Raw genomic sequence first — 25462 nt, 5'->3', positions numbered from 1 at the left:
TGAGCCCCAACCTACTGGCCTGTGCTCTCAGCCAGCGCTCATGATATGCAGTGCAGTTCTCAGCGAATCTTTGTCAGATGTGAGGGAAGAGACACTTCCTTGAGTTGCCATTTTTCTATCCTCTGAAAGTAGAAAGTGCCGAATGGAACTAAAGCTTCTCATCTCTGCCCTCTCATCTCCCTCCTTTTTAATTGATATCTCCTAGTGAAAAGATTATATATCTTCACGTGGGGCCTTAGGTGGAAGGTGATTACAAGTGAGGTTACTTGCTGTGTCTGTAACTGCAGGGTCAGGAGGGATGCATGCACAGTCACAGGGCGGGCAGTTGAGCTCCTTCACACAGGGGTTCTCAGAGCAACTGTCAGGGCAGAATCCTGGGTTGGATCCCCCACTGGCTGTTTTCTCCTTACTGGAATTAGAACTATGTCCAAAGCCAATCTAACAGTACCTGCACTCACCTGACTCATACTGTAGGAGCTTTTTGTCATAACATACCAAGTGCCCTACTGAGCTTCTACATGGGGCATGCACACTCCCATGGCATGGTGTTTCTGAGGGGGGATAATTTACGTGATGGAAGAATCTCATGTTTGATCGGGAAACTGTAGGCTTCAGGCAGCCCAGAAGGTAAGTGTATGGAATGTAAAGAAAAAGGCCCTGTACTTGCCCTCTGAAATTGGGAAATGGGGGAAGAAACAGGCATCTGTTGTCACCCTAATGACATCAGAATATAGCTTGCAGCTTCCTGCCTTCATGGCAGCAGTTTTCTAAGACAGTGAATCCCCCAACATTGTTATTATTAGTAGTACTTAGGCACTGGTATTAGTGCTAGTACTGGTATGGCTAGTGCTAAGAATCAGTACTTGGTTACTGCTGTTAGTATTTAGATACTGAAAAAAGTTCGAGTACATTCATAGTTGGCCCTCTGTAAGTCATTCTCTCCTGCACTTTTATAAGCTTTGTTGAATGTGAGACAAAGAGTTGTGGTATTACAAGGACAAGGGAGTTGCAAATAATCCAAGCTTTGAGCTCTGTGATCATCCTCTGTCATGGGGTTGTGGGAGAAGCAAGGCTAAAACCCACTGTGGCATGAGACCCTTTGCACACTACAGCCTCTCCTTCTGCCATATAAGCTAAGAGTTGGGGCCCAGGTGTAGACTGTATCTTTTGAAGCTCTTGAGTCTGTCTTAGTAGATCAGTCTTACATGGTGAAGCAGTATTCTTATGATAGTCTTTTCTTGCCGTGGCTTTATTTCTTCTGTTAGGAGTAATTGATGATATATTAGCTACTTTTCCAGATGTGTGATTTGGCAGTGGTTGAGTGGCAGCTGATAGTAACTCAGGAATCTAAAGAAAAAAAGTCCACTTTGGCTTTCAGAGTTACATAAAGGATCTCTGCCTTCCTCTCTTCCAGTAGTTGGCAGCCTTCCAATTAATAAATAGGAGAGAAAACTCACCTAGAGAATCCTGTTGTGAGCTGGGCACGGTGGCTCATGCCTGTAATCCCAGCACTTTGGGAGATTGAGGCAGGTGGATCACCTGAGGTCAGGAGTTCAAGACCAGCCTGGCCAGCAGGGCAAAACCCCGTCTCTACAAAAAATACAAAAATTAGCCAGGCGTGTTCATGTATGCCTATAATCCCAGCTACTCAGGAGGCTGAGGCAGGAGAATCACATGAACCCGGGAGGGGGACGTTGCAGTGAGCCAGGATTGCACCACTGCACTCTAGCCTGGGCAACAGAGTGAGACTCCATCTTACAGAAAAAAAAAAAAAAAAAAAAGAGAGAGAGAGAATCCTATTGTGAAGCCTGGGAGTGGACTTTGCATGGGATGCGTCATACTTACAGTACTCCACAGTATTTTATCACGATAAATAACATGGGAGAGTGAATTCTACGAGGCTGAAGATTCTGTATGGTATACCCAAGGAAATGAATAAAACATCACAGCAGCACCAGAATGTGGAATGAATCTTTCCAGTGGTGGGACTGTGGGATCCCACTAGAGAATACTCAGCTTATCATTCCAATACAGGCTCTTCTTACAAACTAGCAGCATTATTTGTTTCCCACTGAAGAATCAGGAGTGTTACAGAGAACAGCACAGTGCAATTTGTCTTCAGAGAGTTTCCTTCATTCAAGTGGTTAGAAAATATTTCTCAAAATAATTTGTCCTGAGTCAGAGCTGACATCTTACTATGGAAAAATGCGCATTTGAGGGACCTGGTGCCGCTCGTACCTGGAAGACTCTGTGTTTTAAACTTTTAGTAATTAATCTGCTCACTTTTGGTGAGCTAGAACTAAAACTCAGCCAGCTAAGTATTTATTAAGTGCCTATTTTGCTCCCATCATAATTAGGTAGGTCATAGGCATAGATTTTTAAAAATTAAGATGCCATCAAGGCTCAATGCATTATTTTTTTTTGAATGCACATTTTCTTATTTATTTATGAAATAGTTGTGAATTATCTCTATATTAACCTTACCTATGTGTTTTTTTTAAATTATACTTTAAGTTTTAGGGTACATGTGCACATTGTGCAGGTTAGTTACATATGTATACATGTGCCATGCTGGTGCGCTACACCCACTAACTCGTCATCTAGCATTAGGTATATCTCCCAGAGCTATCCCTCCCCCCTCCCCCCACCCCACAACAGTCCCCAGAGTGTGATATTCCCCTTCCTGTGTCCATGTGATCTCATTGTTCAATTCCCACCTATGAGTGAGAATATGCGGTGTTTGGTTTTTTGTTCTTGTGATAGTTTACTGAGAATGATAATTTCCAATTTCATCCATGTCCCTACAAAGGACATGAACTCATCATTTTTTATGGCTGCATAGTATTCCATGGTGTATATGTGCCACATTTTCTTAATCCAGTCTATCATTGTTGGACATTTGGTTTGGTTCCAAGTCTTTGCTATTGTGAATAATGCCGCAATAAACATACGTGTGCATGTGTCTTTATAGCAGCATGATTTATAGTCCTTTGGGTATATACCCAGTAATGGGATGGCTGGGTCAAATGGTATTTCTAGTTCTAGATCCCTGAGGAATCGCCACACTGACTTCCACAATGGTTAAACTAGTTTACAGTCCCACCAACAGTGTAAAAGTGTTCCTATTTCTCTACATCCTCTCCAGCACCTGTTGTTTCCTGGCTTTTTAATGATTGCCATTCTAACTGGTGTGAGATGGTATCTCATTGTGGTTTTGATTTGCATTTCTCTGATGGCCAGTGATGATGAGCATTTTTTCATGTGTTTTTTGCCTGCATAAATGTCTTCTTTTGAGAAGTGTCTGTTCATGTCCTTTGCCCACTTTTTGATGGGGTTGTTTGTTTTTTTCTTGTAAATTTGTTTGAGTTCATTGTAGATTCTGGATATTAGCCCTTTGTCAGATGAGTAGGTTGCGAAAATTTTCTCCCATTTTGTAGGTTGCCTGTTCACTCTGATGGTAGTTTCTTTTTCAATGCATTATTTACAGGCAATAAATCTTACCAGAATACGAGGCACCTGCCTTGGCAGTTATCTTTCAAAGACTATGAAAGCCTCCATCTCCACAGAGACCCCTTGGAGTATTTTGGAGAAAGGGAGATGCCTCCCTGAGCCTATCTATTAGCTCTTTACACCAGAGCCTTGCACCCACCTGCTGAGTTTTGTGTCATTATTAGGAAATAGTTTGGTTTCTGGCCATCTTAGAAAAAAGGAAAATTCCTTGTCTCATGGTTCTTTGAACTGTAGTTTAAAATTGTATGTGTGCCTGTTACTGTCTTTGTATCTGATTTATTACCAACATTACTAGTTTATGTGTTTGTCCAGAATTGTAGGCAACTTGCGGGAGAGTTAACATTGTTTTCTCACTATCCAGAATACTGCCATCTGCCAGTGAGATCTAATAAGTCCTGGGATTTGGGTAAAACAAGATAAAGAAACCTTATTCCATCTTCGAAGTAAATCTGAATTGCCCTGTAAAATATCTAAAGCTCTTTAACTTTCCTTCTCATTATGTACTTCCTAATATTCTTTTTCCTCTTTATTTTTTTCTTTCTCACATTTTGATTCTCTATATCCCACTATTCTCCTTTCCCTTCTTTTCCTGTTCCTAATTTCTTTTCTCTTTTTTGATAATAAGTAAGAAATGCCATATAATGGTCAAAACATACCCATTCATTAATTTTAAAAATTTCTTTTTTTCTCTTGTTCCATCACTGGTATCTAATAAAACATTTCTTAATACTAGCTAGCAATATAATAACTAATGTTTTTGCTGGACATTCTACTAGGTGCTTTATATACCATATCTAATTTATTCCTTACAAGTCAATAAGCTGTGTATTATTATCACTCCTATTTTACAAACAAGAGAGCAGAAACTTAACAGATTATAGAACTTGCCCAAAGTCTCCTAGCTAGTAAGAGAATTGAGACTTAGAACAAGTGTCTACCTCCAGAGCTCAAATGCCTTGCAAAGAATGAGCTCTCAATCTAGTAGTGTTCCCAAGACACACTTTTGAAATGCAGCAAAATGGTTAAGAGCATGGTACTTGGAATTAGACAGACTTGGTTTGAATCTCAGCACTGCCAGGGATTAACTGTGTAACAATGGGCAAATCATTTCAGCTCTCTGAGCTTCCATTTTCTATCTATAAAACGTGGAAAATAATACCTCACAGAGTGGTTGTGAGGTATTACATGTAAAACTTTAAGCCTGGCACATGGCCTAAGTTTAATACAGTATACTAATATTACTATCTATGGAAAAAATAGTATTTGTTCCCCTTGCAACCAACTTCATTTAATTACAAGCATATTTCGAAATAACTGTTCTCAGTAACCATTGGGAATTTTTCCTTGATCTAAAGATTCCTTGAATCCATTCATGTCTTTATCCTACACAGCTGCTGGCAATTAGTAACAAGTTCTGGAATTTCCCATGTGATGTATGAAGGAGCGCAATATAGTGCTTCCATTTAATGGTTCCAGAATAGTCTTCTTCCATCTTTTACTTAATACCCTGATGGCATATAAATACTTTGGATATTTGGTCTAGGAAGGGAAGCCCTGAAAAACTGATAGAGAGGAATAGAGTATGCCTTGACCGCCTGAGTCTTCTGGTCTCAGCGCCTGCCTGGTCAAGTGTGTAGACATCAGGCTGAGAGTCGAGAGGCCTGGTTTCTTCACTCATTTGGCATCTAACCTTGTTCAGTTAGCTTAACTTTTCTGGTCTCACATAGAAATCAAATAGTGGCTTCACTGTCACTTCCAACTCCTTGAAATTGATATTTGAAAGGCACTCAAAAAATATCAGGTGATGCGATTCAGCAGAGATGTGTCTGGTGTGTGCAGATTTTATTTCCTTTAGCCCAGGCCAGAAATTTATATTGAAAGTGAAGCATATATGAAAAATAAAGCATAATACTTTCTTAAAGTTCTACCCCAAATTATGAGTATTTAGGTTATGCTTAAAACCAAGTTCAGTGGCCACTAAGGCTCATGTTTAATGAACGTTCTTTTTTCCTTAATTGAGAAGTGGAAGATTTTGTGAAACTCTGGTAGAATTTTGGTACTTGAGAAGCAAAATGATCAAAGCCAAAGTTGAGATCTCAGCAGTATGAACATCAGCTCTGGCTTTGGCAATGTCAGAGAGCTTATTTAATCGCTCTGGCAGCTCTCGGCTTGTTTTTGCACACAATGCTTTTGCTTCATTTAGGCAGAGTGACTGCCACATATGCAATGGAGTGTAGATAAATCGTTGTTGACTCTTGCATCTAAATGCCTAACTTACTGGGAAATGTGGCCATTTTTCTTGATCAGTATTTCTCAAATATTTTTTACTTCATCCAGAGCAAGAAATATGTTTTATATCAGAACATATGTATGTATAAAGTTGTGTATACATACGCATATAAACTGCAAACAGAATTACCAAGAAGTAGTACCAACATTATGTTGTATTTTACTCTATTATCTTCTTTTCTATTATACTTAGTGTTACTAAGCAATTTTGGTCATGACCCACTAAATTGATTGCAAGGTTCACTAAATGGGCTATCACCCACTATTTGAAGAACACCGGCCTTAAGATTCCTCTTAGTCCAAAAAACTACTTTACTTATCTGGGCTTTACATACCCTCACGGAAAAACTTCACACACTCTTCCAGTTCACTCCCACTACACACACATACCACCATCACAACCATCTCTAACACCACCAAACTCTTTGAACGCCTAGGTACACATAACTCCATCGGCTGCTACCAGGGATTTTTTTTTTCCCCTAACAGGCTCCAACTTCTTACATGAGGCCAGAATTAGGAAAACTGTGAATGGTGAAAAGCAGCATACTCTCCTACTAACTTTCTGTGGGTTCACTGGCATCAGGAACTCAAGAATTTCTGTGCTGTGCCAGTGCCAGCTCAAGGCTATAGTATTGACTGTAGGACTGCAGTAAATACTCTGGCTAGCCATAGTCCCAGATCTGTACTGAATAGAGTGGAAACAGGGATCTTGTGAAGGTAGCGTTGAATAGCACTGGTGATCCATAGATAGGCTGAGTTTAGCATGCAGGATATAAAGTTACAGGATTATTGAAGCAGGAGTCCAGGCAGAGTGCATATTCCTCAATACACACAACACCAAGAAAAGCAAACAGACAAACACAGGTTAGCACAGTCTGGATATACTGGGGCAGAATTGGTCAGTGTCTGAAGCTGTCTCTTTGCATCATTGGCTCATAAGTCCAAGGCTGTCTGAGGCATGACTTTGCCCCTAAGAGTAGAACCTCAGGACTTAAAAGGAACCCTGAGTGGTTCGTGTAATTCCCTGATGTCTTAGAAGTGTGTCTGAAGGCAGGTTCACATATTTTGTGCAGCTTTGAGGTTCACATGTTAGTCACTCTTCTCAGAAAACCTCACTGGGCCTGACCCCAGGGTAGCAGTGGGATGACAGGGGTTGGGGATTCGGGTTATAGGACTGTGACCTATTCATTCTCCATGAGCATGTTCTTCCCTAGGAGTAGAGACCTGCATCCTGACGTAAAGAGGAGACACGAAACGACTTGGCTCTCTTTTAGCAACTTACAGACCATACTCTGGCCTCTCCCAAGCCCTGAAGGTCATTTATTTTGCAAAATAAGCCACAGTAATAACACCACTAGCAAAATTTGGCAAACAAACCAGGAATGGAGAAAACATAATGCATATAATTAATAGGTAATTGATAACGTAATAAGTTTTATGAGCCAGATATGTTCTAAACTTCCTTAGTTTTTTAAAGAAACAGTTCATAGAATTTATATCTAGGAGGGACCCTCGATAGTTCAGTCACCTCATTTTGCAGATGTGGGAACTGAGGTCCTAAGAAGCTAGAAAATGGCAGAGGTGGCCAAGCCCAGATCTTTAAGACTCCAGGGTTTGTTTCCCCACGCCTCACAGTCTCTTCAAGTAAAAAGGATTTCTCCTCATTGCTAAGAAATAGTACACAAAAATGTCATCGTTTGAGCCACTGTTCATGGACTCAGCGATGTTAAAAGCAAAAAAGAAAACAACAAAGCAAAACCAAAAAACACAGCAATAGTTTCCCAAAGGGGCTGCATTTAGGTCATAGAAATTTGAACCATAATGTGTGTGCTTCAGATTTCCTGAGATTTCCTGATGCCAGCTGTGGGGCTCCTGTGGCTGTCTTCGAGGGCTTTGGACAGTGAAGAGTTGCATAGCTAACACGTGCATTCCTAAGTCACCTGTCACCATAGAGCCCAAATTATATCACAAAAGCAGTTTCCAACCATAAAAGGACAGAGGACAGCTCCGGGTTTTTTTCCTTTACTCCTACATCACATGAGTCAGTGGTCACTATTCAAAGAGGCAATACATCCAAGATATGGGTGGAAACTTCAATCATTGACCCTTCGAATCTCAGAATTGGAAGGTCATCTGTTCCACCAGTATCTGGTGCATGAGTTAATTGAAAGATTCTGCAGAACATGTAGCAATTGTATCTCTTTTGTCTCCCCAGAATAGGACCATGCCAGCGGGAATCTATTACAGGTCTGAGCTATTGTCTAAGATTTAGTCTGGGAAAGAGGAATGTGGTCAGAGGACAGTGATTGTCACAGGGCTGTTTCATCTACATGTAGTGCTCTCCAATGAGAGCAGAATAAGAAGCCAAAAGACATAAACTGTGTCAGTGCAACGGAGTTAAGTCTAGGATCAAGGAAGAATAGCCAGACAGGACTGTCCCACCCAGTCTGGAATCCTGAGACAGACTATAGAATTTCATTAAAAATCTTTTAAAGCAGAGTTTTGTGGGGTTTTTTTTTTTTTTCTGTTCTCAGGTATCATATCAGTGTAGCACTATTCACAGAGCAGCACAAAGGACAAGGCGACTTCTTATTATTTTCCTCAACCATGTGAACACTAAGGTTTTCATTCTGCTACCTCTTGGGTTTGTACTTCATGGATCTCATCTATTCAATAAGCAATCAAGCACTTTGCAATGGGTCCAGGGAAGGTTAGTGTCACTTTGACCCTGGCCCACTTCCCACTGGCACCATCTAGAACCCCTGCTAAACTTGTCAAGAACTGATACTCACATAGTAGAACTAGTGACTTCTGCCCTACATCTCTAAGAGCTTTTACATACTCCAGCATGGTTTGAGAATTTGACTTTAAACTCACCTTTTATCCAGCAGGAACTATTACTGAACCTGCCCCTAGCTTTAAAAAAGAAAAGATCAGCTGGCCGCGGTGGCTCGCGCCTGTAATCCCAGCACTTTGGGAGGCTGAGGTGGGCGGATCATGAGGTCAGGATTTTGAGACCAGCCTGGCCAACATGGTGAAACCCCATCTCTACTAAAAATACAAAATAATAATAATAATAATAATAACTCGGAGTAGTGGCAGGCACCTATAGTCCCAGCTACTCGGGAGACTGAGGCAGGCAAATCACTTGAACCCAGGAGGCAGAAGTTGCAGTGAGCCAAGATTGTGCCACTGCACTCCAGCCTAAGTGACAGAGTGAGACTCCATCTCAAAAAAAAAAAAAATACTAAAAATTGGCCAAAGAAATCATTTTGAAATCTATAACTAAACAGTTATTTAATTAACCTGTATTGAGTCTCTGTGTTATCAATAATTACTACAATTTTTCTCATGATTTCTAGCTGTCTAACTGATTAGCCCATTTGCAGTTAAACCAGTGGTAGCCACAAAAGTTACTAAATGTCCTCTCCTCAACAATCCTCAATAAACACTCTTTTCTTCAGGGCTCATTTCTGGTTTATCAGCACCATTCTGCTCTCAATTTAATGAAGGCACTAATGTAAAGACACAGAAACCTTGAAATTTTTAACAGTTCATGGTTCAAAGAGTACCAAATGGAGACACTGACTCTTTAAAAAAAAAAATCAGTTAGCTTGTTTTTAAAAGAAATCAGTGACACTGCAATAACATCACAGAGGCCACAAACTTGCAAACATGATGCCTGGACCTGCTGAGAAGAAAGTAACAATTACATATTGGTAAGACCTGTACTGGCCAAAAGATGAGAAATAAATCCCACTAAATTTTACGGGCCATCCATGTCAGTGAAATTTCTAGGGGTCTAGGGCTGTGAGGCATGTTGAGATGTCCCTTCTAAGGTGAAAGATAAGTTGTTGCATCTGACCTCTCCTTTTAACCAGAAAAAAAGCATCATGTCTGGTGGCTTTTCTTTGGATTTTGGAGGCAACGTATTTCTCATTTGTGTGTGTTACTTTGGCCCATTTACCTTGTAACCAAAAAGCTGCTCATTTTGAATAGGGCCCAGGACAAGAGAATGTTCTGCAACAGGTCCAGACTGCTGTTCAAGTTGCTTTGCCATTTGGGCCATATGACCCAGCAAATCCAATGTTGCTTGAAGGGTCCTGGCTGATAGGGATGCTGTTTGGAGTACTTGGCTGGCCCCTATAGGTGATTCACAGCTCACACACTTAGAATTTTGGAGCAAAACTCTGCCATCCTCTGTAGAGAACTACAGAGGATGTAGTTTGGCTATGTCCCTACCCAAATCTCATCTTGAATTGTAGCACCATTAATTCCGACATGTTGTGGGAGGGACCCATTGGAAGATAATTGAATCACGGGGGCAGGTCTTTCCCGTGCTGTTCTTGTGATAGTAAATAAGTCTCAAGAGGTCAGATGGTTTTATAAAAGGGAGTTTCCCTGCACAAGCTCTCTTCTCTTGTTGGCCACCATGTGAGATCTGCCTTTCACCTTCTGCCATGATTGTGAGGCCTCCCCAGCCCCATGGAACTGTAGTCCATTAAACCTCTTTCTTTTGTAAATTGCCCAGTCTTGTGTATGTCTTTATCAGCAACATGAAAACGAACTAATACAACTACTCTCCTTTTAAGAAACAACTTTGGCCTAGTTATGAATATTAATAGAAACTGAATGCTTAACCATGGGCCACCAAGTTTCCATGAAGCCTGAGCTGCCTACTGTGAACTGGGCATTGTCTGAGCCACTACACCATGAAGTTAGGAATGTACAGCAGTACTCCATCATCAAATGGAAGTGGTGTATACATGAGATCTGGCTTGAGCAGGCCCTGAGGGCACATTTAAGCTGAATAGGAAGTGGCCCAAATGCCCATGGTCTTCATTCTTGCTACATTACCTTCTTTCTCTCAGCCCATATCTATGGAATGTAAACCAAAAATAAAATTCTAAGTCCCCCAACAGATTGAATGGACCGCTTCTTGGTCAGGGGCATTCCAAAGTAAACCTGAAAAACTAGTTCAGGCCATTATGGGAAGGCGGGGGGTCAGTCATACCTCATTATACCTTTCTCCCTTTGGAATTCAGGCACAACTGACCAGCGTTAACATTAAAACAGAGATCTTAAGACTGATGGAACAGACTCTTTGAGGCAATAAGATACATTACAAAATAACAGGTAGCAGGCTCTGAAAGAAATGGAAGTATTTTACCCTGCAGTATATTTTGATGTTCTTTTTTTTTTTTTTTTTGAGATGAAGTCTCACTATGTCACCCAGTCTGGAGTGCAGTGGTGCGATCTCGGCTCACTGCAACCTCCACCTCCTGGGTTCAAGCAATTCTCATGTTTCAGCCTCCCAAGTAGCTGGGATTACAGGTGCCCACCACCATGCCTGGCTAATTTTTAAATTTTTAGTAGAAATGAGGTTTTGCCATACTGGCCAGGCTGGTCTCAAATTCCTGACCTCAGGTGATCCACCTGCCTTGGCCTCCTAAAGTGCTGGGATTACAGGCGTGAGCCACCATGCCCGGCCTTGATGCATTTTTTAATGGCCCTGCGGGCTGGGTGCAGTGGCTAACACCTGTAGTCAGTACTTTGTGAGGCTGAGGCAGGAGGATTGCTTGCACCCAAGAGTTTGAGACCAGCCTGGGCAGCATAATGAGACCTTGTCTCTACAGAAAAAAAAAAAAAAAAAAAAATTAGCTGGGCTTGGTGGCACACACCTCTAGTCCCAGCTACTCCAGAGGCTGAGGTGAGAGAATTGCTTGAGCTCAGGAGGTCAAGGCTGCAGTAAGCTGTGATTGTGCTGCCACATTCATAAAGTGTAAAGGCCTGCAAAACTGTCTCTTGTGGGGGAAACATAGTAGATCTTCCAGGTCTTTTTCTGATTCAGGAGAGATTAACTAAGAGTCTGGTACCTTTTTAAGTCTGATAAGAAACATTGGCCGGCCATGGTGGCTCACGCCTGTAATCCCACCACTTTGGAAGGCCAAGGCAGGCAGATCACAAGGTCAAGAGATTGAGACCATCCTGGCCAACATGGTGAAACCCCGTCTCTACTTAAAATACAAAAATTAGCCAGGCATGGTGGCGCACACCTGTAGTCCCAGCTACTTGGGAGGCTGAGGCATGAGAATCGCTTGAACCCGGGAGGCAGAGGTGGCAGTGAGCCTAGATCGTACCACTGCACTCCAGCCTGGCGACAGAGTGAGACTCCATCTCAGAAAAAAAAACAAAAAAAAAAAAAGAAAAAAGAAAAGAAACATTTACCATCTAGTCTATGAGGAGATTTCATCTGCATAAGAAGAAACTTGGCCTCTACAACTCCTTATCTTAACTCAGACATTCCTTTCTATTGATTCCAAGACTTTAGATAATAACTTAACTCTTTCAACTAATTGCCAGTCAGAAAATCTTTGAATCCACCTATGACCTGAAGGCACCTCCCCACTTTGAGTTGTCTGCCTTTCCAGACCAAACCAATGTGCACTTTTAATGTATTGATTGATGTCTGCTTGTAACTTCTAAAATGTATAAAATCAAACTGTAACCCAACCAGCTTGGCCACATGTTCTCAGCACCTCCTGAGGCTTTGTCATGAGCATGTTCTTAACCTTGGCAAAATAAACTTCTAAATTGATTGAGACTTGTCTCAGATACTTTTTGGTTTGCAGGCCTTGTGGGGAGTTCCCTATGTCTAGTTGACTGAGGGAGAGAAAACTCAGGCCTGTTTAAAGTTGGTTCTGCACAATAATGCAGGCACCACCCAAAAGCAATAATGCTGTAGCCCCATTCTGAGACAGCCCTGAAGGACAGTGGTGAAGGGAAATCCCCCCAGTGGGTAGAGCTTTGAGCAGTGCATCTGATTGTTCATTTTGCTTGGAAGGAAAAATGACCAGAGGTCAAGTCTATACCAATTCATAGACTGGGTAGTCAGAGATTTGGAAGGAATACAATTGGAAAATTGTGACAGAAAGGTCTTTGGGAAGAGGTATGTGGATAGATCTCTCTGAATGGGCAAAGAATTTTAAGATATTTGTGTCCCATATAATGTTCACCAAAATATTACCCAACCATATATGCTCTAAAGTCTGAATCCAGTATATGGCACTCTTTCTCTCATAGTCAGGATTCATGGGTCTGCAATTAAAATGCAGATTCAGTCGCTCACACTCTTGTTCAATTAACAAGAGCGAGTCTGGTATAAAGAAAGTGACTTTATTCCAAAGCTTAGCTTAGGGGAAGAGACACAAGCTCCTGCCTTTAAGGGTACTGCTTCACTTTTGGGGCAAAAAGCAGGGGCTTTTAAAGCGGGACTTGGCATGAATGGCATGCAGGGGAGGGAGCAAGCAGATGTGAGGTCTGCATGACTCACTTCATCTACCGGATGGTCAAGCTGGCACCATTGTGGGCAGAGCTAGGTTGTAAGGGGGCTGTTGCCTTGAGATCCTCTCTAGGTGGGAGAGAATTCTGTTGAGGGCACACTTCAGGTTGTAAATTGACTGTTGTCTCTTGAGGCCGTCTCCTGGTGGGAGAGTTCCAATTCTGGAGTTTCTAAGTAAGCGCATAGATAAGCTTGCCCTGTAGGGAGTGCCTGGTGAGGGGAAGGTAAAGGTTATAACTCATTTCTAAAGCACTAAGTAGGAGGTGGGGAACAGGGGGAAAGGAGGAAAAAGAAAAGAAGTTATTTAAAAACATAACTCATTCTCTTTCTCTTAGAAAAATGGAGTACTTGGTTACAGGTCCAGGAATCAAGGGGTAGAAATAAGAGTGGCTCCCTTTACTATCACTCCAGTGATCCACTACGAAAATTGTTGTTTTCCATCCTTAGAGACTTAGTTCCAAAGGGAGGGACAGTGATTCCATTGAACTGGAAGCTGAGACAGTCATCCGACCCCTGTGGCTCCTGCCTCTCAGTCAACAGGCAAAGCAGGGGGTTGCTGGACTGGCTGGGGTGATTGGTCCTGATTACTAAGGGTAAGCTGCTGCTGTACAATGGAAGTGAGGTAGAGCATGTCTAGAATACAGGAGATCCCTTAGGGCCTTTTAGCACTCCCAAGTCCTGTGATAAAATGCAATGGAAAACCATAACAATCAGAACCCAATTGAGGATGACTAATGGCCCAGATTCCTCAGAGATGCAGGTTTCAGTCTTCCCACCAAGCAAAGAATCACAAGCAACTGAGGTTTTTGTGGAAGGATAGGGAATATAGAATGGTTAGCAGAGGAAGATAGCTATAAGGATCTGCCATGACCACATGACTGGTTGCAGAAGCAAGGACTCTGATAGTTATGAGTGTTTCTTCCTTATTTTGTTATGAATGTGTTTGCATATATATTAACCCAACATTTTTGTTTTCTTCCCTCTGTTATCCACTTATCATCTAACATAAGATACGATAATGATAGTTAACTTTCTCTCTCCGTATTTAAGTTGCAGAATATCAGAGGAGAAGTGTGAACGCCACCCAGGGACTTTGCATCCTCTTCTGGGGGAACGGGTTAGTGTGATTTCAGATGTAGGTGGGATACTTGTATCTTGTTAGTGAAAGGAAGACTTTCTTATTGACTTTATTAAAAACTTGGAGATTAAGTATCGTTTAAGGACATGTGTATAGATGCCAAGTTGACAAAGGGTGGAGTGTGATGATCTTTTCGATGTGTCAACTTGGCTAGGATATAGTCCCCAGTTATTTAATGAAACTGTAATGTTGTTTAATTGAGCTCTTGTGAATGTATTTTATAGGTGTAATGAAAGTCCACAGTCAGTTGACTTTAAGTAAGGGAGATTACTTGAGATAATCTGGGTGGGCCTGGTTCAATACATTGAAAGATTTTAAAAGCAGAGCAGAGGCTTTCCTGAGAGAATACATTCCGCCTTTGGACAGCAGCTTCAGTCCATGGCTGTGAATCCAGCCTATTCTTCCTGATAATTTTGCCCTATGGATGTCAGACTTGCCTAGCCTGGCCTTGGTATGAGCCAACTCCTTGCAATATATCATCTGTCTGTCTGTCTTTCTGTCTATCTGTCTGTCTGTGTATCCATCCATCCATCCATCCATCCATCCATCCATCCATCCGTCCGTCCATCCATCCCTCTCTCCCTCTCTGCCTCCTGCTGGTTCTGTTTCTCTGAAACCCCTCAGATGTCCTTGAAAGTTTTGTCCATCAGTGTAGCCAGCAGGGTCCAGCACTGATCCTACAGGTGTTGGGTGTTCAATACTATGTGTAGAACTGACATGATTTTAATGTGTTCAGCCTTTGTGTAGGGGTATCCTTTGCTGAAGTAGTTAGGTACCACACTGATGCTGCAAGGCAAAGTAGCAGGCAGCTCCCTTGCCAGTATTTTCCACCCAAAGTCAGTCATTGATTCACGGCACCCTCTGAAACTCAAGCGGTGGCGGAAACCGGCAGTGGAAGGAAACACAACCCACACATCTTCTAGCATGTGGGAGAAATGTGGCCAAACACTGAGGCTTCACATTAAAAATATCTCCGCCTCTGTTACTGCTTCTTCTTTTTTTTTTTTTTTTTTTGAGACGGAGTCACTCTCTGTCACCCAGGCTGGAGTGCAATGGTGCAATCTCAGCAACCTCTGCCTCCTGGGTTCAAGTGACTCTCCTGCCTCAGCCTCCCCAGTAGCTTGGATTACAGGTGCCCACCACCACGCCCAGCTAATTTTTGTGTTTTTATAGAAATGGGGCTTTACTATGTTGGCCAGGCTGGTCTTGAACTCCTCACCTCAAGTGATCTGCCTACCTCAGCCTCCCAAAGTGCTAGAATTACAGGCGTGAGCCACCACACCTGGCCCTCTGTTACTGTTTCTCAATATTATTTTATTTCTCCTGTGAACTGTGAAACATATATAAAAGGAGGTTGTAACAGACCAGTGGAAAAAAACTAGAAAAACTAAAAATTGATATGGTTTTGAGAGATGGGGGAGGAGAGGATAAGAAACAGCCAAAGAGTTGTGATTTTTATTGATAAGTCCTTGCCTAGACCTAGGTTAAGTAGAAACCTATTTCAGGAGATTCTATTTAGGTGCATATAGTCAGCTCTGCTATAAAGCCATATATGCATTGCTAAAAATCCACATACTTTGCAAAATCATGAAATGAAAACCACAGGGATTATGGGGAAATGGGGAATATAGCATTATACCCAAAAGAGTCACCGTACTAAAAAGAGTCACATACTAAAAAGGATAGAAACCTAATGAAAAATGTAGCTCAGTTTTGTACACGTCAGATGGTTAAGAAATACATCAATACAATAAATATGACACTTTGCCTTGAAAAAGTCCTGAAAAAATTTGCCTGTGGACTTGGATGTCGGAGGGGTTGCAGCTTGTGCAATATTGTGAGGTGATGGAAGGAGAGTCATCTGAAATTGGACGGAAACCTGTAACACTGCGTGTTGATGGGCATAGGCATATTTCATAATCACTGGATACCTCAGCGATCTGAAGTATCCAGAAGGTCTTTGGGGTTATGTATGTATGTGTTTTGTCTTATTTCTACACACTTCGGTTCAGCTGGGTGCGGTGTTCTACATTCTCCTAGTGTAAGCTTGTTCAACCTGTGGCCTAGAGGCCACATGCAGCCCAGAATGGCTTTGAGTGCAGCCAGCCCCACACAAATTCATAAACTTTCTTAAAACATTATGAGATTTTTTTGTGATTTTTTTTATAGCTTATCAGCTATCATTAGTGTTAGTGTATTTTATGTGTGGCCCAAGGCAGTTCTTCTTCCAGTGTGGCCCAGGGAAACCAAAAGATTGGACACTCCTGACCTACTGTTTCTCACAGGGTGAGATAACATATACCAATCACGTTGAAACAAATTTGCACTTTCAGAACAAGGGTGATTGCAGGACTGACTGTAGAGCATTAAGAGATCACTGTCCTTTATCTGTACTTTCAAAATCCCAAAAGTTCTTTGTAAGTTTAGCACAAATTCATTTGTTAGCAAAGCTTAATGTGAATACTGATGTTTTCCTAAAATATTGCACTTCGATTATTAAAGTGCTGTCACAGACCCCATGAGGGTCTGAATATACCTGTATAGAGTTGTAAAAATTCTGATTTCCAAAACACATCTGGCCCTAAGGGAAGAGGGAATGGTAGGTCTATGTTGTTGAGCGTCTGGTTTGTGTCAGGCATCACGATGGGTGTTGCAGATGCAGAGACACACAAGGCACAGTCCCTGGGAGACCCAGGGAACTTGAAGTCTAGAAGGGGCTACCACACTCTTTGTGCTGTTGTAGTAGATGTCTGTACTATGCACAAGCAGAAGAAGAAGTCATTCTTTCTAGCCAAAGTGTTCAAGGCAGGCTTTCTAGAGAATGTGACACCTGGATTGTGTTTGCGGGGAGTGGTTAGGAGTTCTCTAGGCAAAGGAGAAAGTCATTCCAGGTAGAAGAAAATGTGTAAAGGTGTGAAGGCACAGTCACAAAACAGCAGGTCCAAGGTGATCTCTTAAATGTCACACAACTATAACATGGTGTATTAGTTTGTGAGGGCTGCCATAACAAAGTACCACAGACTAGGCGGCTTAAACAATACAAATTTATATATTTGTAGTTCTGGAGGCAAAAGTTCAAGATCAAGGTGTTGGCAGCAATGATTCCTTCTGAGGCCACTTTCCTTGGTTTGTAGATGGCCATCTTATCCTATGTCTTCATATTGCCTTCCCTCAGTGTATGTCTGTGTCCTAATCTCCTCCTCTTATGAGAGAACCTGTCGTATTGGATTGTGGCCCACCCTACCTAGCTTATTTAACCTAATTACCTTTTAAAGACTCTATCTCCAAATATTCGCATTCGGAGGTGCTGGGAGTTAGGACCTTAAAATATGAAATTTGGAGGGAATATTTAAAAAATATTTTTTAAAGATCAATTCACACATGGGCTGGCACAAGAGAAACATGAGCAAAGCACACAGAAGCTGGAGGAAGGTGTGATGAATTATCACTGGAGTTGGGGGCTTGGGAAAATTTTAAGGACATAGGTCTTGAAGAATGAGTAGAATTTCATCACGTTGAGTTGTGCTCGATCTCTCTGTCTGTATTAGTCTGTTCTCACACTGCTATAAAGACATACCTGAGACTGGGTAATTTATGGAGAAAAGAGGTTTAATTGACTCACAGTTTTGCAGGATGTACAGAAGGCATGGCTGGGGAGGCCTCATGAAACTTACAATCATGGTGGAAGGCAAAGGGGAAGCAGGCACATCTTCACATGGCGGCAGGAGAGAGAGAGCGAAGGGGAAAATGCTACACACTTTTAAACAACCAGATCTTATGAGAACTCACTCACTATCATGAGAACAGCAAGGGAGAAATCTGCCCTCATGATTCAGTCATCTCCCACCAGGCCCCGCCTCCAACACTCGGGATCACAATTCAACATGAGATTTGAATGGGGACAGAGCTAAATCATATCACTCCCCTACTACAAAACCCCATTATAGTAGTCCCCCTGAATAAAGTCTACCTTATAATCCTTAAAAAAAAGAGAGAGAGAATTTCATCACATTGAGAAGGAAGCAAATCCAAGTTTTAGGCCTGCATTAGAAGCCTAACCACATATACCACATATACCACATATGCCACATATGCCATAGCCTATGTACCTAAATGTCCAGGACCTGGTATTCCCTGAAAGGGGCTGGTCCCCATGTTCTCTGCCTCTGACCCCTGGGCCTCTCACCATCTGTTCAGGGACCTGAACAAACACACATGCTTTACAAACAATTTGTGCAGTTAACACAATCATCACAGGGTCCTGAGGCAACATACATCCTGAGCTTACAAAGATGACAGGATTAAGAGATTAAAGTAAAGACAAGCATAGGAAATTATAAGAGTACTGATTGGGGAAGTGATAAATGTCCATGAAATCTTCACAATTTATGTTCAGAGACTGCAGTAAAGACAGGCATAAGAAATTATAAAAGTATTAATTTGGAGAACTAACAAATGTCCGTGAAATCTTCACAATTTATGTTCTTCTACATGGCTTCAGCAGGACCCTCTGTTCGGGGTCCCTGACTTCCCGCAACAAATATCTTCTTTCCTCCACGCTTCCCCCAGAAAAAGAGAAAACCGTTTCTTCTTTCCTCTTGTCACTGGACAAGCTGCCATGCTCACCTTACCTCATGCCTCCTGGAAGTAAAGTCTCAGTCCTCAGCCTTGTCATAGCATGGCCCTGGGGAGCACAGCCTATCTGACATGTGGCCAGCTCCTCCGTCATAATGGAAATGTGCTGGGATTATGGGTCCCAGCAAAACTCTGACAGCCACAGAGGACTTGTGCATGCCAGTGTATGTCTAGCCATTTTTCTTAGCAGTTTCTTCTCAGAAATATTCAGATATTCCAGAGCTAAGAAAAGGATCACAAAATTCTCCTTAACTTAGTAAAATTATGGGATTCAGGCCATTGTTGTATACATGTTTGAAATCAGAAGTTGAAATAAACATTATTTAACCAAAGTAGCCCAAAATGCTTGTCAACTCACTCATCTTTACTGAGCAGTGTGCTCAGGGGTATAGAGGAGAGGTGTGTGTGTGTGTGTGTGTGTGTGTGTGTGTGTATGAAATATATGGTACCAAAGAAAAGAAAACATGTTTTAAAGAAATAATGAAGGCTGTTTCCCAAAGTGTGTTCACAGGAACCCTAGTCTCACTGGTTGTTGAGAAAGTCAAGTTTCCAAGGCCAAACAAGGCATCTGAGGCTGAAATTCCAAACAAGTTTAGGAAGCCCTGCATATCCTCTGCTCTTTTGGAGAGCAAATGCGATAACAGCATATTAAAGACTCTGAAAGGTCCCATAGTAAACAAACAGATTTAACTTTATTTTGCCTGGATTCTCAAAAATGTACTGGTACCAACCCATAGGGCACATTCTGATAAATCCTGGAGTAAGACATTTATGATGCTTAAAAGGTTCTATCATAGCACATTTCTGTTCCTCACTCGGAAGCATATCCTACAAATCCAATGCAGAGGAATTGGATGCTTTTATTATTGTAGGTTTAGAAACAAAAATGTAGGAATTGCATCCTTATGACAAATGGAAAATGAATCAGATTTGCTTGACTTCCCTAGTGATTTTTAATTTTTAGAATCTTCTATATAAACTAGTAATTATGATGATGCAGCCATCAAATGGTATGTAATCATACCCTTGAAATAATGGATAATGAGCACTTTTTTAAATGAAAAAAAAAAACCTGAAGTAATTATTGGATGATGAAAATAAATTAATTCAATTCAGTACTTAAAAAATGAAAATTACTATGATCCCTGAAGCAGTATAGATGCATATGTAAGTTCTTTCATAAGGAAAATTACAACAGAAAAATGCTGAAATATTAAGAAAATGTGGCAAACACTGCCTTTTTTCCTATAAATTCAATCTTACAGCTTAAGATGGCAAATTTCTAGAGAGGCTGGTAAGCAGATGTTTCATAGCTAGTAAAAGATGGGATCAGGATTTGAGGCAAGTCCTCTTGTCTCTGGGGCCCACATATTTAACCCTTAACTAGAGCTGCAGTGAGGAAAAATAAATTGATAGTAACATTTCTTCCCTCCTGTCCCCTTCTTCCCACTGCCCAACCACCCGACAAAAGTAAATTTTGTGTTGTAAAAGTCTAAAATGCCATCTTAAATACTACAGTGTTGGAGAACACTTTGCTAAATTATACTTCTATATGGCAGTTGTTGTGGAATATTTCCCATTAGCATTGCAGACGTGCTCTGTTTCACTACATTGTTAAAATTGCTTCTATCTTTTAGGCCCCATCTGTGTACCACAAAAACATTCACATCAGCAGTTGTTATTTATCAAGAAAATAGCTGCTACTGATGACCATGTACTTAATCCAGTTGATTCTGTGGAGACAAACTGCTAATACTGCCCCAGCATCATAAACTGATCATAAAATAGTTTATCTAGTGGTTGCTAATAGACATATGCTCAGGTTTTCATAATGGTCATGCAACATAGGATTGTAAAGCTTTGAGAACTTGCTTTTTTGACATGAGAGATCTTATATTTGAGATTATCAATTGGGGAATCAAATAAGAGTATAACTCCTTACCTAGTTTATAAAATTTTATTTCCTACTAATGTCACTTAAGTTTTGCTTCCTGAATGTAGGATGGGCTAAAATGTAATTTCTGAGTCTTTTCAGGAAGTCAATGCTAGAAAATTGATCAAGTACCACAGTCAATAATAAAATAACCATTAAATACACTTTTAAAGTTATTTAAGTTTTTTTTTTTTTTTTGAGACGGAGTCTCGCACTGTCGCTCGGGCTGGATTGCAGTGGTGCGATCTCGGCTCACTACAACCTCTGCCTCCCGGGTTCAAGCAATTCTCCTGCCTCAGCCTCCCAAGTAGCTGGAATTATAGGCACCAGCCACCACGCCCAGCTAATTTTTTTTGTATTTTTAGTAGAGACGGTGTTTCACGATGTTGGCCAGGCTGGTCTCAAACTCCTGACCTCGTGATCCGCCTGCCTCAGCCCCCCAAAGTGCCGGGATTACAGGCGTGAGCCACCGCGCCTGGCCAATTTATTTAAGATTTAAAGATATTTCTGGTGGAAAGTGTATTACTGATTTTGGAAATGAGGAAGGGGAAATTAGTTTTCATAAATGAGATGTCACCATACACTAATAAGACTTTGGAGCAGACTTTTAATGATAGCATCTATGTTCTGAGTCCTCCTTTGAAGGGAAATTGGTGTTTGTAGGACTTAGGACCTCTTTTTTTCTTACGGTAAGAAGAATTGGTTGTTGGGTGGAGAATCCAGTTAGGTTTTACTGTTCTTTCACCGTCCTGATAATAACTAAGGCATTGCTGAAACAGCGTTCCCATGTGATTATAAGTGCACTGTCTGACACTTGGACTTTGTTCCATTTTCCAGGGTGATGCGTGTGTACTTGTGTTAAGTGATTGCCCATATTAAGTGTGGCACAGAATGATAGGGTACCTTTTTGATAAACAGTCCTCAAGTAGGCTAGCTCTATAAATGGGCCACCTGAAGGAGGCCATTCTCTGCTGCCAAAACCCTCCCAGTTCTCAGAACTAAGGCTTCCAAATGATGGCACCCTCTCCCAGCCTTTTTCTCATCCTTGTGTGTATTCAGCTCCTTCCAGAGCCTGTTCACTTTCTGTTTCCCCCAACAATGTGACCAGTGCAGCAAACAATTTACATAGTAGATTCCACCATTCACAACAGTGAGGTGACACAGAGGACCTCATCAACCCTCTTAGCTGACGTGCAGAGATTACCTGTTGGTTAAATAGATGAGTAACCTGTTTAGAAAACTATAATTTAATATCTTTATTTAGAGTTAACTCAAAGTAAACCTCAACTGAACATTATCAAATTCCCCTGACTTCATGGCAATGATGAACTTTTTTTCTAATCAATAAATTATAACATAATCTACAATTCTCTGCTTATCTCAAAAGCTAAATCTGTGGACCCAGGCTGGGATAATGATGTCATAATTGATATTCTTATAATGTTGCTATTGTATTTTGGAATGTTTCTGATTAGAAATTTTGGGGTTATAGTCAAGGAGCAGTGTTGGGTAAAAAAAGCAGCTGTAAAAAAAATTATTTTTAAAAAGATAGAAATTTGGGGGTTTGATATTTAGTGGGGAAAAGGCAACTGATATAAAAGGAAAAAATAATTTTACTTTGGAAATAAGTGGAATATAATATAAATAGCCATTTGACCACTTACTGTGATGCTGCCAAACTAGAAATCAGGCATTGTTTACATATTTTCAGCCTTGGACAGTCGTAGAGAAAGTTTTCAATTAATACAGCAGTCATTGCCAAAGATCAGTTATAGAATAGTGCAATAATGATACCTGTGGTGCTTTACAGAATGTTTTTACATTTAAATTTTTAAAAATCAACCTTTGTAAGGACATTATTTTAACACATGCCTAATGCTCTTGGATGATCTTCAGAAACTACTGATTATAGTTCTTAAATATTATTCATTGGAGATTTTATTGATAAGAACCTAAAGTAGGTGTCATGAAAATCACTGGCCTATATTCGCTTCTGAATAAATAACCAATGAAAAGATACAAACATTCTGAAATCAAACCCTCCATTTTTTGTAAACCATTTTTAAATGATATCTCAATTGTATTACATGATGTGTTAGGCCATTCTTGCATTGTTATAAAGAAATTCCTGAAACTGGGTAATTTATGAAGAAAAGAGGTGGCCGGGCATGGTGGCTCATGCCTGTAATCCCAGCACTTTGGGAGGCTGAAGTGGGCAGATTAATTGAGGTCAGGAGTTGGAGATCAGCCTGGCCAACACAGTGATACCCCGTCTCTACTAAAAATATAAAAATTAGCCAGGGGTGGTGGCACACGCCTGTAATCCCAGCTACTCAGGAGGCTGAGGCACGAGAATTGCTTGAACCCAGGAGGTGGAGGTTACAGTGAGCCAAGATCGTGCCACTGCACCCAACCTGGGCGACAGAGTGAGACCCTGTCGCAAAGTAAAAAAAAAAAAAATTTAATTGGTCCACAGTTCTACAGACTGTACAGGAAGCATGGTGCCAGCATCTGTTTGCCTTCTGGGGAGGCTTCAGGGAGCTCTACAGGGCGAAAGGCAAAGTAGGAGCAGGCATGACACATGGCAAAAGCAGGAGCAAGGTTAGTGGGAGGTGCCACACTTTTTTTTTTTTTTTTTTTTGAGACAGAGTCTCGCTCTGTCACCCAGGCTGGAGTACAGTGGCATGATCTCTGCTCACTACAGCCTTCGCCACCCAGGTGTGAGTGATTCTCCTGCCTCAGCCTCCTGAGTAGCTGGGACTACAGGCACACGCCACCACACCTGGCTAATTTTGTAAGTTCCACACTTTTAAGCAACCAGATCACACAATAACTCATTCAATATCACGAGGACAGCACCAGGCCATGAGGGATCCACCCCCATGATCCAGTCACCTCCCACCAAGCCCCACTTCCAACATTGGGGATTACAATTCAACATGAGATGTAGAGGGAACAACATCCAAACTATATCACACACTTTCCTGTCTTTCAAATAATACACAGTAAAAATAATTTAACTCTTTTTTGTACCTAGCACAATGCATATGTATAGCAGGCATCTGATATGTTTTAAATATCCTTTCCTTTAAATGTGATCTGACACAACGTTGTTTCAGGGGACCACTGATGTTGGAGGCTCTGTTTGCACCTGTACTAATGCTCCCAGATGATTGTCTTTTTGTAATTGGTTATTATTCTGTCTGCATCCTCAGCACCTTATGCCGCTGCTTAGGATGAAATAGTTTGAACCACTTCTTCTCTTCAAATTTTCTTTTTCTTTTTTCTTTTTTTTTTTTTTTTAAGAGATGGGGTCTCATATTGCCCACGGTGGTCTTGAACTCCTGGGCTCAAATGATCCTCCCACCTCAGCCTCCCGAGTAACTGAGATTACAGGTGTGAGCCACCACATCTGGCAGCACTTCACATTTTCTGTGACATCTCAGTAAGGCCAAAATTGAAGATCACAGAGGAAATGAGATGTCTGGCTTGTTTCCTCACTGACCTCATTTGTGTGCCTGGATTCCTCTATGGATCTGGCCAGCAGAGCTCTGGGGCCTCTGATAGTCAGCTGGGTGGAAGGTGGGGGAGTTGTATCTGTGCGTTTTGTGCAGGTGTTTTTCAGTTCTCGTTGCGAGCCTCTATCTTTACTTCTCTCTCAAAACTTCTTACTCCCTGTTCAAAGATATGTTTCCTGTGATGTAGGCATGCTATTTTATCTCTTCGTGTCTCAGGTTCCTCATCTGTAAAATGGGCATGTTAATAGTGTCAATGTAATAGGATTGTTGTGAGGATTGACTGAGTTAATATTTATAAAGTTCTTAGAGCCGTGGTACATAGTAAGGGTTAAGACATGTTTTTAGGCCAGGCCCAGTGGTTCACACCTGTAATCCCAGCACTTTGGGAGGCCAAGGCGGACGGATCATTTGAGGTCAGGAGTTCAAAACCAGCCTGGCCAACATGGTGAAACACCGTCTCTACTACACACACACACACACACACACACACACACACACACACACACACAGTTAGCCAGGCGTGGTGGCAGGCGCCTGTGATCCCAGCTACTCGGGAGGCTGAGACAGGAGAATCACTTGAACCCGGGCGGCAGAGGTTGCAGGGAGCCAAGATCGTGCCATTGCACTCCAGCTTGGGCGATAAGAGTGAAACTCCATCTCAAAAAAAAAAAAAAAAAAAAAAGTTTTAAAAAATAGTTGTCAGACCACTAGAAAGGTGGCTCTTTAAGCTTCTTAAAGAAAAACGAAACATCCAGGAAGATGCTGCTTCTGGTAGAGGGTGACTTACACTTTCTTTTCCAAGGAAAGAGTGGAATAACATGAAGGAATTTGTATCCAAAGGCGGAGGACTGAAAGGTATTACCTAAAATACCTCTAACAAATGTTGGCAGCAAGCCTAGTTCCTGACTAATGAAGTAATATATGGGAAGATGTTCATAGCAACTCCTTTGGGGCTCTTCATAGTAGATTTTAAAAAGAGACAAGGGAAATAAACTGGAAATATATGGGGATAGAGGGAATTAGGGGGCAAAGCTTATGCCAGGAGTTGGCAGTTATCTTCTGTATCTAATAAAGGCCAAAACAGAATGACCCTC

The 25462-nt window shown here is 41.4% G+C and overlaps 1 protein-coding gene across 3 annotated transcripts in view; it reads left to right on the top strand.

The window, feature by feature from the left end:
• The window catches only part of CRACD (capping protein inhibiting regulator of actin dynamics), a 281450-nt gene that overhangs the window by 196992 nt on the left and 58996 nt on the right, over positions 1–25462 (top strand). The gene's annotated exons all lie outside the window — the stretch shown is intronic.

This window comes from Pan paniscus, chromosome 3 (genome assembly GCF_029289425.2).
Source record: "Pan paniscus chromosome 3, NHGRI_mPanPan1-v2.0_pri, whole genome shotgun sequence".
Lineage (NCBI taxonomy): Eukaryota > Metazoa > Chordata > Mammalia > Primates > Hominidae > Pan > Pan paniscus.
The sequence above is the reverse complement of the archived record's forward strand: the minus strand, read 5'-3'. Positions and strand labels throughout refer to the sequence as shown.